Source organism: Camellia sinensis, chromosome 5 (genome assembly GCF_055761805.1).
Source record: "Camellia sinensis isolate YWXY chromosome 5, ASM5576180v1, whole genome shotgun sequence".
NCBI lineage: Eukaryota > Viridiplantae > Streptophyta > Magnoliopsida > Ericales > Theaceae > Camellia > Camellia sinensis.
Window position 1 is genome coordinate 32,587,119 of NC_138965.1, and position 6,874 is coordinate 32,593,992.

A 6,874-nucleotide genomic window follows, 5' to 3' on the forward strand; every position below is an offset into this window, starting at 1 on the left:
CAGAATTTTTCATTTCTTTTTCTTCATTTCTTTTTTTGTTCTTTTTCTTGCTCTAACTTTTGCCTGAGTCGCCCTTCCGGGTTTTCGGCCCAGCGAGCCTCTCAAGGGTAAATGTGTAGCTTGGTCCATGTCAAATGGTTCTGAGATCTCGAATCCGTTTGAATCCAAGAGAGTGGCTGCTGTTCGCTGACGATGCAGGAGTTCATCCCGTGGAGGCTGAATTTGCCCCTAGTGTTGTAGATCGGAACTCAGTTTTTTTTCAGCAATACTTTCTTCTTTCTTCCCCTTTGGGATTTGGCATTCTTGCCGATCTTTGTTAGCTTGAGAAACATCCCAATTTTTTAACTCTTCGAGCACATCTGACAGTTTTGCCCCTAGTTTGAGGGCTTTTGATCTAGCTTCGCAAGCTTCCTTTGAAAACACTTGATCTTCTTGATCTGACTTTTCTTGCCCCTAGTTCGAGGGCTGCTTCGAATCTAGCTACGCAGGCCTCACATTATGGTTGACCTTTGAACTTTCTGAGTCCGAGTTCGAGGTTTGAAATCAAGGGGTCGAGTCTCGAGGCTGAGAGTGATCCTAGGCTGCACAATCTCAAGAGCGATTCCACACAGGTCTTCGCAGGACCGCGTAAAACATTTTTTGAAATCTTTTAAGAAAGCGACTAGTTACTTGCGCTGAAGACAATGTAGAACCATTCTGGATCAAGCCAGGATCCTTCTCAGTACTCACATTGACAAGCATGATCTCATTCATTAAGGGCTTAGCACGCCTCTCTTTCTCTCAGTTGATCAAATTTTTACAAATCCCAAGGAATTCCTTCCTCTTTGTTTTCACCATAGTGTTAGAAAAAGTTTTAAAAACTTAGGTCAATGTAATGAGTTCAAGGCATAGAAAAGACACAGTTCTGGTCAAATACTGCCATCTCAATCAGAACTTCTGGCACAACTGGCACACGGCAGAAGCAAATACAAGAGCGTGAAAATTACCGCTGTTCCATTCAAATTTGTTGGTGTAACTGGCTCCAAGCAGGAACAGACTCAAAGCAAAACGAAAAGATAAACACAAAACAAAATGGTGATGCCCGAGGTAACACCCCCGGAATCACCCGACCTTTGTACAACAGGACTGACTTGATACAACAAGACAGACCCTTAATCAAGAAGACTGACTCGAGACAATGAGACAGACTTAAAACAAAACTACAGAACTGACTCAACACCCAAGTCAGAAACTACAAAACTAGCATTCGCAAATGCTCAAAATAGTGCGTGCCATACGCCACATTCGAGGTAAATCGCGCGCCGCCCGTAGGTGGTCGAACCCCTGATCACATACTTGCATTATCCTCGAAATCCACCAACCCGGTGGTGACAGACTTTGCCGAGCTTGGAGGGAGGATGACTTCATTGTTAATCAAATCTTGCACTTCATGGCGAAGACGGAAGCAGTTGTCGGTGCTGTGGCCGGTTTGTTGATGGTATGCACAGTACTGGATACCATCATGCTTAGCTGGAAGGGGACTCGGGAGAGGCCGAGGCTCGAGGGGTTTGAGATGCCCTTTTTTGACGAGGACTTGAAGGGCCTTAGACAAAGGCATGTAGAGGGCATGGAAGACACTGCGACCTCGGGGCGGATACTTCGAGGTTTGCTGACTTTTGCTGGACGCACTCGAAAAAGGGTCGGCAGGTGCTGCCTTGGCTCTCTGATCTTTTCCAGGTGTAGGGTTAGGATTGGAAGGAACTATTCTGGTACGACGGTCCCCATCTCGATTTTCCCTCTGGCTTAAACTGCTCTCGGCCTGAGTGGGGAAGATGTCATCCACAGTTTTTACAGCAACAGCGAGCACCTGCTGTTTATTCAATCCTCCGGCTCTCAAAGCCTCAACAGCCCACAGAAGTTGTTCGTAAGGATCGGTGTCCATCTTCATCTTGTTCTTTCCACTAGCCTCAGCTTGGTGGAAGGTTTGGGTTGCTTGACCAGTACGAAGTCCGGCTGTTGTTGACATATCATTGTCAGAGCTTGAGACAGCTTCAGGTTGGCTGAGCTCAATTACAATTCGCCCCAGTAACGGGGGCTCCTGCGGTATGAAATTCCCAGTGTGCGATGTATTTGGTGGCGGAACCGACATTCCGCAGACTAGATCCGCCACAGATCTTTGAAGGTCACCAATCATTCCCATCAACTCGAATGTGGAGGGCTCACGGGTTTGAAATAACTGGGATCGGATGTGCGACAGGTGACCTGGGTGGGTATGGCACTTCAACGTCGGTATCACCCTGTATGATGATTCCCTGGTTTTATGCGGCTTCCATAACCACTATTTCCTCTGAATTCTGTGTCATCACGAGTCTGCTGAACTAATCGGAGGTGATGTGACTGGTGACTGACGGATCAGATGGATTGGACTGGTGACTGACGGATCTGATGAACTGATGAGCCTTTTCTTCTTTTGCCTCAGCAAAGGAGAACACTGGTTGCTCTGAACCAAGCCTCTGAATTGAAAGAGAAAACATGCAGCATCTCAGCCCAATCCCACTAATACAGACATGAACATAACTGAATAACTACATTCGACCGTTGATCACTGTTCCCAAAATTACTGCCCCCAAAACTGAATCTGATACCCGCAGATATAACTGATTCCCAAAATACTGAACTGGTGCCCGCAGGCCTTATGTCCAAACTTGCAAACTGATACATGCACCCCTGTAGAGACGCACTCTAAAAGCACATAACAAGCAAGTGAGAGCCAAAACACCCCTATGTTGGGGTAGGATTTCCCTGTCCTACTTTGTCAAGAGCTAGGGTTTCACTACGCACGCAGCGGTTTCAAACAACCTACAATCAAGTAAGCAACCTGTCCTAGTTTGGAATGGTCACTATGGATTCCGAATATGCACTAGGTCGAATGGTCAGAAGGGTGCCCCGGTAAAACCGGGGTTTGTGTTCCCATACTAGCAGAGCCCGTAACTGGTAAGCCTTATGGCACGCAGCCTCTGGCAAACTGCTCAGGAATAGCAGATGGCAAACACGGTGTCCTAGGCGCACCAATGCATATGCAATGCAAAGAAACACATAAGTGTAGTCAAAACCAGATATCATGAGTTCGAGTCAAGTTCTCTAAGGTCCCCAGCAGAGTCGCCAGAAACTGTAGACGTCCCCGAATGCCCCGGGAGGATGGGTCCCGTTCTGTTCATTTGGGCTCACTACAGTTCAGACTCTCAAATTGTCACGGTTCTAAATCTAAACCAAAGAGTCCAAATCCGGAAAATCGTTTTGAGAAAATAGATTTTTTAAGAAAGAAGTGCCAAACATGGACTGCTTTGCCAGATACAAAGTCGCCACCTAAATATTTTATTTTTGGGGGAAATTTAGGAAACCCTGACTCGTTGCCTAAGGCCACGTGTCCGTCATCACCAAAGTTGCCTCGGCTCGGGAACTTGGGTACGATTGGGGAAGGCCACTTCGTGAGCACCCCCGCTCGCCTGATCAAAGATCGGCCTCTACTAACCATGATATCTAGTTTTGAAAACATTACGCGTTCTTATTCCAGATGTTAGCCTAGATTTACTATGTGATGCGCGCAGCATACAAGTATAGACTGGATCGCCTGAATTGGAACAAAACATTTCATGTTTGTTTATTTTGAAAATGGTTTGATGGTGCTACCCGCAAGTAGGCTAAGACGTGGATTTGCCACCCTCGGGTGGGCTTAGAAAAAATGATTTTGCCACTATCTAATGGGCTTAAAACTCACAGTCAACGAATTGTCCTAATTCAAATAACACAACCTTCACCCACAGGCATTCAGGCAGTTATATCATATAAGCACTTAGCCTCATGGTAAGCATGCTATCATGGCAGTCACTCACACGGATGCAAGGATGCTAAAGCATAAAACTTACCGAGTACTCCAAGCCAAAACAGAAGCTGATTAGAAACCCATGCATGATCCTAACTATACAGAAATGCCTAATGCAACACATGCAAGATGCAACTAAGCTAGGCTTGGCTATTCTAAAGATGGCATGCGAAATGCTACAACTAACAAGTATTCAACTCGGAATTGAAATGCAATGTAGTTAGTATGATGCGCCGAGCCCGGTGCATGCAAAACAGATGAATGAATGCAAACATGCTATCATACTGTATGTTAATTGAAACATGCCCTAATCTATCCATCGTAAGCGAGTAAATAAAAGGGAGAAAGACGTGGGGTTGAAAGACATACATCACACACATGCACACTTATTACAGTTGTGCCCTCACTCGGAGGGTCCGAAAAATAATATACAGTCCCGAATAAATAGTACAGTCCGAATAAGTACAAAATCCTAATTAATTATCAAATTAATCTAAGAAAGCAGTAAATTGCACGCAAATCTGTAGACCGCCTCAGCTCTGTTCCGAATGATGGATGATGCATGCTCGAGTTGCCTTGCGCGGAAATCCATTGCGATGCCCCGGTTTGCCTCTGTTTGTAATTGTTCTCGGGATGCGTGCCAAGCTCCGAAAGGCTGTCGATTTTTGATTTGCTGCAACAGAGAGCAACACAGGGGCATGGCAAAGTATTTTCACATATGTATGCATGACTACTCTTCAGGGATTGTAGTCCTCGATCCTCGTGCCACCAATCACGCATCTCGATGTATGATGGCCGAGGAGTCGATTTGTACGACTTAATATGAAATGAATGCACATATGGACACAACAAGGCCTAAACTCCATCATGGGTAACCCGGAGTGTCGGAGACAGGGAATTGAGACACGTTCCGTCACTCGCAGTACGAAATGTCCCTCGTTTCCCGTGCTTGGGCTAACTCCTATCCCAAGCACTATGCAGTATGCATGACATGCATGAATACGATCCTAACATGCATCCTAGTATACACAATGCTATGAAATGGCATACGCAATGCACAATGTAACGAGGCATACACAATGCTCTAACATACAACCTAACATACACAATGCTGCGAAATGAAATGGCATACACAATGCACGATGGACTTACACCAACATGAGTGGACCTCAACCACACTCACATCAGTAGCCATTAGGTGAAAATGGGAGTATCGAAATGTGTGCACACATGCACGCAAACCGAGGACTGATCCTAGGCATAACATGCGACTCTAACAAGGCATGGCAAGGGATGCAAGATGGCATACAAACTCACAAATTTCAACACTGAAATATGATGCTAAACAGCCCCGAAACATGGAAAAATGGCACCCGATGTATGAGATGAACCCCGAAACTCGAAACTAGGCACATGGAATGACTTATAGCTATACAAAGCATGCGTTATTTGATCATGAAGTCTAAAGACAGAGCCAAGGCAGTCCCAAAACATGAACATTTTCAGTTCAAAGCATGGCCAAAAGATGCTAGCAAGATAGACTGAAGTAGCAAGCAACTTTGACTAGCAAACATGAGTTATATGGCAAGTATAGGATGCACATGGAATCTTACCAAACCAGAAAAAATCAGTTCATAAAACATGTGAAAATATGCCCAAATAACCATGGAGATGCAACCAATACATGCAAAAATGATGAGCTCCTTTAGAGGGCCATGCAATGGATTATTAAGCACATACAAGGTGGACACTTAGCATGGCATAAAAAACTATGAAAATCAAATATGGTAGTCTTAGAACTCAACAAATTGACCCTAGAAAGTGACTTCAAAGCATGCAAAATAGGGTCTCTTTGGAAGGCCAAAAATGACCACCAAACAAGTGAAGGAGATAGGGGGTCACCCCCCTCTAATCATGGCTCTCAAAATAGTGTTCCAGCCACTGAAAATCCACTGGATTTCAATGGCTAGAAGGCCAAACAAAGCATGCAATTGGGGCTTAGGTGTAAGGCTCAAAATAAGGGACAATCAAGCATACAAGGAAGCATATGACCTCAAACAAGAAAATTCCCTTAATAAAACATGAATATGATGTCAAAAGGAGACTCTTTTCAGTTTATAACAAATCTCAAAAGTGAACACAAATAGGGCTAATCTATTATGCAAAAATGGCCCTAAAAGAGAGATTAGAGACAAGGGACAGCAGCTGGCCCCAAACAGAGGAGAGCCCTTCAACAAAGTTGAATAGGGGCTCAAAACAAGGCACTTTACAGTTTATATCAAGTCTCGAAAATAAACACAAGTGAGGCTAAAACAACATGCAAGAAAAAGGCCTAAGAGAGGGATAAAGAGACAAGTGGTAGCAGCTGGCCTCAAACAGAGGAGAGCCCTTCAACAAAGTTGAAGAGGGGCTCAAGAAAAGACATTTTATAGTTTATGACCAAGTCCAAAACAGCTCACAAATAAGACTAAAATACCTTGCAAAAATAAGCCTAAAAGAGAGATTAAACACAAAGGGTAAGGAGAAGACCTCAAACAGCAAAAAGTCCTTGATAACATGAAAAGGAGCTCAAAATATGACTATTTACAGTTAAGGTCGGAGCTCAAAAATGTATGCAAGTATGGCTTATAAATGAAGCAAAAAAATGCAAGTTTAAGGGAAATGTGTGTTTACCCTTGAAGAGCAGTGAACCAACAGCTTTTGGACCAAATTTCTGAGCTTCCAACCTCTACAAATGGCCTCCAAGTTACTGGAATGGAGTGTGGAGGTGTGGTGCTATGAGTGGTAGTGTAAAGGGGGCAAGAACCTTAGGGTTTGGAGGGTTGAAGGAGAGAGAGATGGAGCATTGTATGTAATGGCTCTAAACAATTTTTGTAACCCTTAGAAATGAAGGGGAGAGGCTGGTTATATAGAGGGATAGGGGTGGAGAAAATGGAGGAAAAACTAATTCAAATTTCCCCCCAAAAGGGAAGACCTTCGGACAGTGGGTCAAATGCAGAATAGCTAGCACAG